Source organism: Mus caroli, unplaced genomic scaffold (assembly GCF_978045245.1).
Source record: "Mus caroli unplaced genomic scaffold, Mus_caroli_1 scaffold_4, whole genome shotgun sequence".
In the NCBI taxonomy this organism is placed as follows: domain Eukaryota; kingdom Metazoa; phylum Chordata; class Mammalia; order Rodentia; family Muridae; genus Mus; species Mus caroli.
The window spans coordinates 60,866,853-60,880,200 of NW_028227259.1; positions in this window are offsets into that span (position 1 = coordinate 60,866,853).

The window sequence follows — 13,348 nt, forward strand, 5'->3', positions numbered from 1 at the left end:
TCAATAGCAAATAGGACGTACCTAGTAATACTTCTGAAGAAGTGGATGAAGATTCTTTTTTTTTTAAATAAGATATTATGCCAGAAGAAGGGGAAATAATGAGTTATTTTGAGCTATGAGATCTACACTCTTAATACCTCTCTGATGTAAACATAAAAATTGAGAAAAATGTATTGTTTCTCAAGACTTGATCTTGTCTAAAACGTAATGACCACACTTGAAGCCTTCCTTCTTCTGTGGTCTCATCAGCTGTGAAAAGCATATCTTAGCCTGTGTAAACTGTCCTCTGTGTCTTTCCCTTCCTTTTTGCTTTTAAAAAGCTCATGTCTTCAGAACAGTGTGTTCAAGGACCCCAAAAGGGCACAATTAACCAAAACAATTACATATTTTTATGGGAGGTAAATTTTTGAAAAACAATGTTCTGGCCCATTAATATGAAATTGACTTTCATTTCATTTCCTAGATGGAAATGCCTTCATTATTTTTGAGGTTAGTGTTTTCTGTTCAACAATCAAGATCAGCAATTGATCCTAAAGTGACCTCACTAATAGTACTCTGTACTAACTACCTCCATGAGACCTAAAGAAAAGGAATTAGTAACTTCTTCTGGGCTCCTCACTTTAAATGACATATAGATCATGACCCCCAATGGTTTGAGTCAGCTTTTTTTTAATTTATTTTTTATTTTAGCATAAGAGGAAAAGTAATCATATTTAAGGGCCTGGACTAACGACTTAGGCAGAAAAATCTTTGAGGCACAAGAATAAAGACCCAATTTCTGAACTTCAGTTTCTTCCTAAAAAGCTGCAAGTGGAAGTGCACATATGTGTCCCAATGACCAGAGAAGGATCCCTGGAGCCTGCTGATAAGTTAGACTGAGCTAGTGAGTTTCAGGTTCAATAAAATAAATTTATCTCAAAAAATGCTTGAGAGCAATTGAGAAAAACATCTGGAATTAACATCTGGTCTCACATATACACATCCACATACACCTGAAAAAAATACACACACACACACACACACACACACACACACACACACACACACCATGCATGCAGAGATATAAGCACAGAGCCACACACACACATAAAGAAACTAAGAGTGTAAAGTTAGATCTTTTCCTGTGTAGAGCTATGCACAAGCATATGATCATTGGATTCTGCTAGGCATTGGTAATGTTAATTAATGTTCAGTGAAATGTACAATCATTAAGGAAAAAGACAACAAACAATCTACAATTCTATACAGAATTGTGTTTCTAAGCTATAATGTATGGTCAGGTAGGGTTTGGGGAACACTTTTAGCTTCTGATGACTAAAACTCCACTCTAAGTTTAGGGTCATCTTACTACCATAAAGCATATTGGCTGATATGGACAAAGCATGTATGTGATGTTAAGGTAAACTAAGTATTTTTCAGTAAAAATAGTAATTTAGATTGTAAACATATTTGCCCCTATAATTTCTATTCATCATATGTAAACTAGTTTTTTTAATTATTATGCAAAAATAACACCAGGAAAATCACAGTTCATTTATTTTCTTTATGAATCTATGCCAACCACATGCATATAGTTTTTTTATTAAGTTTCCAGTACCAAATGAAATAATCAAGGCGTAACTCCTTCCCTTAATGAAGCTAGAATATGTAAATAAATAGAAAAATCAAATAGCTGAAATACACAATTTAGCATGACCTTTGGAATGGAGGAAGCTCAGAAAAGAAGATAAAAATGCATTGGAAGGAACAGAAGTTAGAGAAGAGAAGAAAAAATGTCATTTTACTGATTTTTCAAAAGAAAGACAGAGCCACAATCTATGTCACCTCCAGAAGCTGGCAAATGCATGGAAATTGAATCACCTTCAGCCTCCTGAGAAAGCATGTCACTGCTCACACCTTGATTTTGGCCCAGTGAAACTGATTTTGCTCTCCTGCACTGTAGCACTACAACACAATAAATCTGTGTTGCTTCAAGCTGCTATTTTTTGGTAATATGTCTTCACAGAAGACAAACACAGATTCTGTCACTTGTGTAGGGTGTTGCTGTCACAAGGACCTAAAAATATGGAAAAGGGTTTTGCTGGTCAAAAAGCTACAACTAGAAAAATTTTGAGAGGATGAAAATATTAGATATTCTTGAGCAAACTTGCATGAATGTGGATGTGGATTTATCAGAGAAGACTCAAAGTATGCATAAAAAAGTCATCTTGATGAGATCTTTAATTGTTCTAAATAGACATTTGACACAAATTAGCTTAGGGTCTGGGCAGATGGATAAATTGGTAAAAAGTTTTCTGTACATGCATGAATGACTGAGTTGAAATAATCAGCATCCACATATAAATCCAGGTATGGTTGTAAACATCTTTAATCCCAGTACAGTAGTGGAGATAGAAAAATTGTTGGTGCTTTCTTATTGAAAAAAAATCCAGTCAGTGATCTTCAGGTTTCATGAGAAAATCTGTCTCAAAGTGGAGTACTAATAATTAGAGAAAGATACTAAAAGATGTGTTTGGACCTTCACAGGAGACACTCCCACACACACATACCAAGAAAGAGAGAGAGAGAGAGAGAGAGAGAGAGAGAGAGAGAGAGAGAGAGAGAGAGAGAGAGAGAGAGCACAAGTGAGATTAAAAGTGAAGTTAGGAGGGCTCAGGCTCAGTTAGAAATAAATACTGGAGTGCCTTTTTGGTATATGCCTAGGAATGGTGTAGCTGGGTCCTCAGGTAATACTATGTCCAGTTTTCTGAAGAACCAAGAGAATGGTTTCCAGAGTGGTTGTACTGGCTTGCAATCCCGCCAACAATGTAGGAGTGTTCCTCTTTCTCCACTTCCTTACCAGCACCTGCTGTTACCTGAGGTTGTGATCTTAGTCATTCTGATGGGTGTGAAGTGGAATCTCAGGGTTGTTTGGATTTGTTTTTCCCTGATGACTCAGGATGTTGAACATTTCTGCAGTTGCTTCTCAGCCATTCTAGATTCCTTAGGTGTGAAATCTCAGTTTAGTTCTATACCCAACTTTTGGTTGGGTCATTTGATTTTATGGTAATTAGCTTCTTGAGTTCTTTATATACTTTGTATATTAGCCCTCTATGGGATATAGGGTTAGTGAAGATTTTTTCCAACCTGTAGGTTCCCAATTTGTCTTATTGACTATGTCCTTTGCCTTACAGAAGCTTTCCAGTTTCATGAGGTCCCATTTATCAATTCTTGATCTTAGAGCATGAATCATTGGAATTCTGTTTAGGAAATTTCTCCCTGTGCCAATGATTTCAAGACTCATTCCCAATTTATCTTCTATTAGATTCATTGCATCTAGTTTTATTCGGAGGTCCTTGATCCACTTGGACTTGAGTTTTGTACAAGGAGACAAGAATAGATAAATTTGCATTGTTCTACATGTTGACCTCCAGTTGAACCAGCACCATTTGTTGAATATGCTGTCTTTTCTCCACTAGATGGTTTTAGCTCCTTTGTCAAAGATCAAGTGACCATAGATGTGTGGGTTCATTTCTGGGTCTTCAATTCTGTTCCATTGATCTACCTGACTATCTCTGTAAAAATACCATGCAGTTTTTATCACTACTGCTCCATAATATAGCTTGAGGTCAGCGATGGTGATTTCCCCAGAAGTGCTTTTATTGTTGAGAATAGTTTTTGCTATCCTGGGTTTTTTGTTGTAGCAGATGAATTTGAGAATTGCTCTTTCTAACTATTATGAAGAATTTTGATGAGTATTGCATTGAATTTTCAGATTGCTTTCAACAAAATGGCCATTCATACTATATTAATCCTGCCAATCCACGAGCATGGGAGATCTTTCCATCTTCTGAGATCTTTGGTTTCTTTCTTCAGAGATTTGAAGCTCTTATCATACAGCTCTTTCACTTCCTTGGTTAGAGAACAAAGACACATGCTTCACTATTTTCATAGCAGCCTTACCTATAATAGCAAGAAGCTGGAAAGAACCCAAATGTCCCTTTCAACAGAGGAATGGATACAGAAAATGTGGTATATTTACACAATGGAGTACTACTCAGCTGCTAAAAACAAAGAATTCATGAAATTCTTAGGCAAATGGATGGAACTAGAAAATATCATCATGAATGAGGTAACTCAATCACAAAAGAAAACACATGGTATGCACTCACTGATAAGTAGATATTAGCCCAAAAGCTCAGAATAGCGAAGATACAATCCACAGGCCACATGAAACTCAAGAAGAATAAAGACCAAGTGTGGGTACTTGGTCCTTCTTAGAAATGGAAACAAAATATTCACAAGAGCAAATATGGAGACAGAGTGTGGAGCAGAGACTGAAGGAAAGGCCATTCAGAGACTGTCCGACCTAGGCATCCATCCTATATATAATTACCAAAGTTAGACACTATTGTGGATGCCAACAACTGTTTGCTGACAGGAACCTGATATAGCTGTCTCCTGAGAGGATCTGCCAGTGCCTGACAAATACAGAGGTAGATGCTCTCAGCCAACCATTGGATTGAGCATGGGGTCCCCAATGGAGGAGTTAGAGAAAGGACTGAAGGACCTGAAGGGGTTTATATCCCCATAGGAGGAGGAACAACATCAACCAACTAGATACCCCAGAGCTCCTAGGAACTAACTCACCAACCAAAGAATACACATGGAGAGACTCATGGCTCTAATTGCATATTTAGCAGAGGATGGCCTTGTAGGACATCAATGGGAGGAGAGGCCCTTGGTCCTGTGAAGGCTCTATGCCCCAGTGTAGAGCAATGCCAGGACAGGAAAGCAGGAGTGGGTAGATGGGTGTGTAGGGGAATACCCTCATAAAATCAAGGGTAGCTGGGATGTGATAAGGGGTTTTCAGAGGGAAAATCAGGAAAGGGGGTAACATTTGAAATGTAAACATTGAAAATATCTAATTATAAAAAAACTAAGAAGAATAAAAGAAGTAAAAAGCTTAGTTAACTAGCATAATTGCAGCAGAATTTACACATTAAAAAGAAAAGAAAAAAGAAAAGCAAAAGGAAAAAGAGAGAAAGAAATACTGGTAGCCAGGTAGTTTAAGGTAGACTCAGAATTGATAGATTTAGATTTAACTGAATTCCTGTGAAAAACTATAGACTGTTACATCCTGAGAGCTAATATTATAACTCTTAGCTGCATGTGGAATGAAGAGAAATGGCATAAATGAAGAGCTGACAGAGCAATTTCAAGTTGTTTAAAAAATTTATCGAATATGAAGTTTTCGCACTATCAAACAATATGTGGAGTTTGTAAAATAGAGAATGTTATTTATCTTATGAATTAGGAACCTAAATTCTCTGGTAATGCATAGTGAAAAGATGGCAAAATTTTTTAAGTGACTGAAAGCAAGAGTTGTGGTAACAATGGTTTAATATTCAGTTAATTAAGCTTTTGATGACTATAGCGGCAATGTAAGTTTAGCTAACCGCTCTGGCTCCTGGAGCAAAGCATGAGCATGTACCCACCAGAATCTCTCTCTCTCTCTCTCTCTCTCTCTCTCTCTCTCTCTCTCTCTCTCTCTCTCTCTCTCTCTCTCTCCCTCCCTCCCCCCTCTCTCTTTCTCTCTCCCTCTCTCCCTCTCTCCCTCTCTCCCTCTCTCCCTCTCTCCCTCTCTCCCTCTCCCTCTCACTCTTTTCTTGACATGCTGTGACTAGGTCAAAGGGTGAACACTCTTAACCTTTAATTAACCTTTAACCTGCTAGCAAATTTTCCTCTCCTTCCCCTGCGAAGCCAGTCCCAATAGGGTAAGCGGTCACTTACAGGAATTTTTACATGGCGTTTTCTCCTGCAGCTCTTATGTCCCATTCTTCTCCTGCAATCGTGATAACTCTCTGTCTTCTTCTCTCCCAATTCCTATGCCATGCAAATCTAAAGATCTCATCTCAGTCTTGCCTGCCCAGCCATTGGCTGTTGGCTCTTTATTGATCAATCAAAAACCAACTGGGGATAAAGATCTTCAGTGTTTGGACAAGCAGATTCTCAATTTTGGGGGCCATATTAATTCACAGCATTGGAACCAGCCCCCAACAGGTGATAAAAACAAAAATTAATGTAGCGGTTTAAGGTAAACCTGTTTACAAGGAATAACTGTACAAAAAAAGGAGCTTCCCCCTTTAGGGTATGTAAATGCTACATGTTATGAAAGATGTGAAACGAGGCAGGGCAAATAAGTAGGCTTTCATTAAAAAGGAAGCAAATGATGGAACTGAAGGAATGTGGAAAAGCTGGCTTGGATCAGGAAAAAGAAAGCAAGTTTTTCATATGTTAGAACATCTATCCATGCTAGACAGCATACTAGACAGCATGGATGCTTTGAATTGGAAAGGATGGCAAAAGCACTCTCTCAGCTCTGCTGGGGGGCAGTGTGATATGAGTGAGAATGTTAAAGATGAAGACAAAAGCTTGGTCTGATGGTAGAAAAAAATAGCGAAGTCTTTACTATGTGATGGTAGACTCAGCAGTCTGAAACAGAGGCTGGAAAGAAAAGAAGGGACCAGAAGGCAAATATTCACTCTAATCAAGACACTTGAGATTATCAACCTATAATAAAGATGAAAGGCTTATTTTGGCTTTTATGCTTGAAGGTTTTAGTCTAGGATTCATTGCTCATTGTAAGGCAGCTCATCATGGAGGAAGATGTGGCAGAACTAAGCAGCATGCCTCATTTCCAGGATAGAAAAGAATAAAAACAAAGGGGCAGACTTCTAAGAAACCTTTCAAAGTCAGGTCTCCAAGGACACAAAGTCTACCCCTTAGGCTGCATCTTGTATTTGGAGACAGTGGCATCTACTAATGAAGCCTTTCTGGGGAGCAAACCATTAGCAGATATGGAAACATTTGAGATTCAAACTATGGTAACCATTAGCACAATTAGCAATATTTCTGCTATCCAACCATATAAAGTAGCAGCTAGAAGATAGCAGAGACAGAATAGGGTTTTTAAACAGCCACTGATTAGCAAAGAACTGAGGGTTTTCAAGCTGTGGTGAATGAATTCTGCAAAAAGACTTGACTTGTCTATAACCAAGAGGCAGAATGAAGCACAATGCAGGTCTTGGCCTCAAAAAGCCTCTAGCTTTGATTCTCACAGTCTCTCATTTCAGCATTACTAGGAATCTAACCTGTGATCCTAGATAAAATTCCCTGGCCCCAGTAGAGATATGCTAATTCATTAGGAATAAGGCTCAGCTAGGGTTTTGCATTGAAATACACACCCCAGGTGATTCTGACACAGGTGTTCCAAAGCTCACACTGAGATGTGTCCTCTGATTGCATATTGAGAACTATCAGCCTCAGAGAATAGGGATTAAGTTAAGAGGGTACAGGTCACGATGGTAATGAACAAGTTGGGTTGTAATTAGACAGTAGCTGAGGGCTGGGTGACTGTACAGTAGTGAGAGAAATTAATTTCATAGAGTAGAGATGGAGCTCCTTTAACAATGTATTTCATGGGGGAGAAAAAGCTTTATCTTCTGTTGCCCATCCCACCCTCCTCTCTGCTACAATCCAAGAGGGAGCTATTTTGTAAAGTTGCAGAGCAGCGAGTAAAACATTTATATCAGTAGCTTGACTGGTAGTTCTATTTCATTATGCATCCACACATGTGTGTATAAAACGTTCCTATAAGAACTGTCACTGAAACTAGCATGCAGATAGGGGCAGTGCCCCAGGTAATACCAAAGCTATAGTCATTTCTAATTATATTACCCTTTGCATGTGAGACTGTTTTTTTCTTCCTCTAGGAAACAGTGACAAAAAGTGGAAAATTACATGAATTAGTAATCTTGATCTTCTAGCAAAATTTCATTACAAATGTCCCAAACCACAACAGATTCCTCTACCAGAGGTCAAAGACTTGTGATTCAGAAACGAGATTGGTTTCTCTTCATTATCATTTTTTTTCTGAATACTGTATTTTGTAAAATATCAGGTGTGAGCCAACTTTAAATATATGCTCTGTAGTATAGACAGTCATCAGTGAATGGTCCTGTGCTGAAGTTAGTGAGAATTATTTTTGCTTTTTTTCAATATCTATACTAGAAGAGAGATTTACCTGCATTAGGTTATTAATGTGGGCATGTTGTTGAAATATTTTATATTGTTTAGAATTATATCCCAAATAATAATAAAAAAAAACTGAGGGTATTGGATGTTTGTGCACTCCCCAAACCTATAGTTTCTGAGGTTGTGTTCTCAATGGAAATGAGAAAGAAGTAGAAGACAACAATATATTCGCATGGGAAGAGTGTATGATCTACTTCCATTAGCTTAGACTACAGGATAAGGTCACTTTTTACTTCATGACAGACTTGGATTGCTAATATGAGAAAGGAAAGAGGAAAAAAAAAACTTTGTTGAACATGTTTTAGTCTCTGAGTAGAATAAAATCCCACTCCCCACAAAAAAAAAAAAAAGAAAAAGAAAGAAAGAAAAAAGAAAGAGGAAAAGTAAGAAAGAGAGAGAAAAAGACAAAAGAACAGAAAAAAAATGCATTCATTGCCATGCCCCTAACAAGGTCTTTGGTTCAAAATCAGATTAAAGACTTCACCATACTTGGGACAGAATGGAAGATAGTGAGCATCTTTCTGGCATATGCAATAGTGTCTGGGTTTTGTGGTTGTATATGGGATGAATCCCTGGGTGGGGCAGTTTTTGGATGGTCCTTTCTTCTGTCTCAGCTCCGAAATTTGTCTCTGTAACTCCTTCCATGGGTATTTTGTTCCCCATTCAAAGAAGGAGGGAAGTATCCACATTTTGGTCTTCCTTCTTCTTGAGTTTCATGAATTTTGCAAATTGTATCTTGTGTATTCTAAGTTTCTAGGCTAATGCCTGGGAAATACAGAAGTGGATGCTCACAGTCATCTATCGAATGGAACACAGGGCCCCAATGAAGGAGCTAGAGAAAGCACCCAAGTAGCTAAAGGGGTCTGCAACCCTATAGGAGGAATAACAATATGAACTAACCAGTATCCCCCAGAGCTGTGTCTTTAGTTGCATATGTAGCAGAGGATGGCCTAGTTGGCCATCAATGGGAGGAAAGGCCCTTGGTCTTGCGATGATCATATGCCAGTGAAATGCCAGGGCCAGGAAGCAGGAGTGGGTGGATTGGGGAGCAGGGCTGTGGGAGGGCATAGAGGGCTTTGGGGATAGCATTTGAAATGTAAAGGAAGAAAATATCTAACACACACACACACACACACACATATATATATATATATGTATATGAATGTTAAAAAAAAAAGTGAGCATCATGCAGGATTCTGTGTCTCAAATAGTACCTTAATTGTCAGATAATTCACTTTATTTTATTATAAATTAATCTAGTACTTATCAAGATTAACTGTTGTGTGTTTCTCCATTATTAAAATAACAACATAATAGCAACAATAATGACAATAACTTCTTTTATTATATTCTATCAATTTTAAAATAGGTGAAATATATATATATATATATATACTAAAGAAATGACTTATCATTCACCAATCTATATTAGTTACTTTTCTGATGCTAAGTAAAATATAAGCCACAAGGTTCAAGCCAAAACTCAGCAGAAACATAATCAGAAGGAGAGAGGAGGTAGGAAAATCAATGTAAGTTCTGTTGAAATTAGCTATAGGTTGAGGTTCAACTAGCAGCTCTTTAAGCATGTGACTAGTCCTTCAGAGATAGCACTATCCCCATCATGCTGAAATGCAAAATACCTGCCTAGCCAATAGTTGACTGTTTCTGTTTACCCTGCTTTCTAAGGATGCCTTAACATGCTAGGCTTCTTCTTCAGGGTGTAGCTCAGTGGTACAGTATTTGCCAGCATGCATAAAGTCATTAAGTTAAATCCCTAGTACTCCTTCAACAAACTAAAAAGTTAAACCAACACAGACAAACCCCCAAGAAATTTAAACCTCAAATCAAATTAAGTGTCTTATAATAGCTGAGATGGGCTTTGTGACAGGATTGAAAGCCGGGTGGCTGTGCAAGAGGAACTATCCTGCTTCTCCTCACCTTGTCATAAAGAGGTATCACTTTAATCTCTGGCTCAACTCCACATTGCCTTCTTTTGTCTCTATATTGTTTCCTATATTTGTATTTAATTGAGAATGATTGCATTAGATTTTCTGGTTTCAAGTCTATTCCTTAATTAATTAATCTTTACAATGTTATTTTCCAATATGGTTTCATTCTGAGATACTGGGTAGACATGGTATTGGAGAAGACTCCATTCCAAGTGTTTCCTACAAAAAGATGACTGTCTTACTTCTTTCCTATGAATATCTATGAGCTTAGGAACCAAAATTAGCTTTGCGGCTACAACTGCTACAGGATCTTTTTATAAAAGCTCACTAAAGTTAGCAAGTAACAAAACTTATAATTAGAAACTAATGCAGGATTCTGTGACTTAAAGCAGTAACCATGTGTCATTCTTCAAAGGTCTGTGGGTGGTTTAGCCAGTCCACTGATCATCACTGTGGTCATCCCATCTTTTTATGTATGGCAGTAGGCTCTGGAAACTGCTGCGAGCTGGTTCACCTAACAGTTTCTGCTACATGACTGTCTCCCTAACGTTGTATGGTGTTAACCTATGTATGCATAGGTTATTATCTTGATGCTTCTAGGGTCTAAGAAAAGGGGCAGAAGCAAGTAATGTATCCTAAGACACAGCTCTTATTCCATGCACAGAGTTCTGTTGATAAAAAAGTCCTAAGACCAATACACACACAGGGCAGGGAAACAAATTTGAATTTTGATGAAGCGATCTGGGAATGTACATTGCAAGTGCTAAAGGAAAGAAAGAATGGGTTGTGCTCTACCGGCTACAGCCTCCAGCCAAACTTGCTAAGCAGAAGCAACAGAAGCTGGTGAAAATTCAGATTTTTTTTCTAATTTAGATATTTGTAATTTAAAAACAAATACATTACACTCACAAGTTGTATCTTTTGTGGAATTTTAGGAGCGAGAGAGTAAGAGAAGCACAAACATGCACACTGAAGTTAAACTCCCATCTTTAAAATGTGAGATTCAGAGATGGCTCACAAGTTGCTTCCTGTTGTGAAAATCCTAACTTCATTCTATTGTGACACATACACTGTATGACACTATTGAAAGGAAACTGAGTCTTGATCTCAAGTAATCTTTTTTTAACAAGCTTAGCTAGAAAACATCTAATTCATTACTGCTACCTAACACCATCATACAAAATTCAATGATAAATTTATTCATCCTTTTATGCTATTGAAATATCTTCATCCTTTGGCTTTGTTGCAAGAATTAAAATAACTTATGCATACAGTAACCAAAATACAAGCTGGTGCATAGATAGTATATGATGTCGGGATTGGTTCAATAATTGTAGTATTCTTATTATATTAACAATCCATTTTCAATGTTAACCAGCCACTGGCTTCACTTGTTTCTGTTATTAAAATTTGTTTTGAAAAGTGCAAGTTTACTCAGTGCAATGTATATGTTAGTAAACATTTTAAACATATGGAAGTTTGTGATTTGCTGCTTTTCATTTCCACCCAGTGAAAACAGTCGATGAGTGACCTCCATTCAGTGGACTTTTGTAGTGCCATTTGCACAAATCACAACCACCTACACACACACACACACACACACACACCCCTTTAGGATGAGACACAGATGCCCACATCTGGTGTGAAAATGTCTTTTCCAATTTCATATAACTTTCCCTGTACAACTTCACAGTTACAGCTGCAACTTCCTCACCTTGGCTGGGTAGCTGTATTTCTAGTTTTATATTTATCTCTTTTCTCAGTTCTATTTTGAATTGTCTATTCTATTTTTCTTTTTAATTCAATCCTTTTTATACCCCTCTATTTTACCGATCGTACATAGAGTAAGGAAATCCATCCAAGGTGTTTTACAGCAATCTTCACTACTATCCATAGCTGAATGGTCATAGATAAATATTAATAAGCTTCATATATTTTAATTCCTACTTTCCCATTCATTATATCTAGTTGCCTCTCACTGACAGATATAGAAATTAGTTGCACAAGCCTGTAATACAAACATTTGAGTGGTTAAGCCTAGAGGATTGTGTTTTCATAGTGATTTTGGTAAAATAGTGAAAATTATATTGAAAAATAACCACGGGCTATAAAATAAAACACCCAGTTCTAGGAATAAAGGGTTACTTCTATTGGAATAGTTGGTCAAGAGCTTCCCATAGACTCCCAAGCATAACAAGTTATTGCAAGTGTTCTTGCTTTCCCTGGAGAATTTGATTGTAAGATTAAATTGAAAGGAAACTATACACTTGAGTTATTGGACATAGCTACATCATGCTGGTACTGACATGGAAGCTCCAGCTCTACAGGCTAGTTTTTCTCATGCATTGTGATGATATACATGCCACCGGGGAAGAAAGGTAATAAAAGTTCTTACCTAGTTGTGAACCCTACAAGCCACAATACTGGCTAGCCTGGCAAGTCATGCAATACTGGTATGAATCTTATCTAACCATTTTGTGATTGAGTTTGATGTCTACTCCGTGAGATGAAACTCATATCTGAGGCCATTAATGGGAATAGGAACTCACAATTAAGTAAACAGTGGGCCCTAGAGATGAAACGACGACGAAGATGACGACGACGACTACTACTACTCTGCTAAGAGGACACAGCATTAAACATTGTCATAAGATATGTCTCTATTCATAGATAAGTCAGCACTCATGCGAGACGCTTCTTCTTGTAATAGAAGACAATTAACAAAAACGAACAAGCAGTCAATATGTAGAAAAAAAAAGGACTGAGAAGTGATGAGCCTTAAACGGGACATCTATGTTAAACATCATGCCCATCTCCCTCCTAATATCATTAATGTTAGGGAAGAAAGATTGCAATAGTCAGAGATAATGGATGTTTAGAGGGAAACTGTTTTCTGGACATTTCAGGTCAACTGGAAATATGAACTCTCTATGGTTGAGAATACAAGCCAAACAATATCCCTACATAAAGGTAGAAGGGGGCCCGACAGTCCTGCCCACAGTTAAGAAACAATTGATGATTGACTATTGCTGTGACAGGGATAGTTAATTTTATTCAGGAATGCAGTGACTTTGAGGCTATCCATGCTCTTGAGAATTGGTCTCCTATATTTCCTCTTATAAATGTTATATATTGTTAGGTTGCCTATGGTTATTAGAAACACTTTATGTAGGCTCAGGAATAGTGTGTGATTAGATTGACAATAGGGTCTACTGTCTCACTAGAGTGCCATACTCGTGTCACTCAGCTATCCTTGAAGGCTTTATCCAGCTTATTCACTTCCAAATGTTAACTGAGTTTTTAGAAGTGCATCATTTTATTTC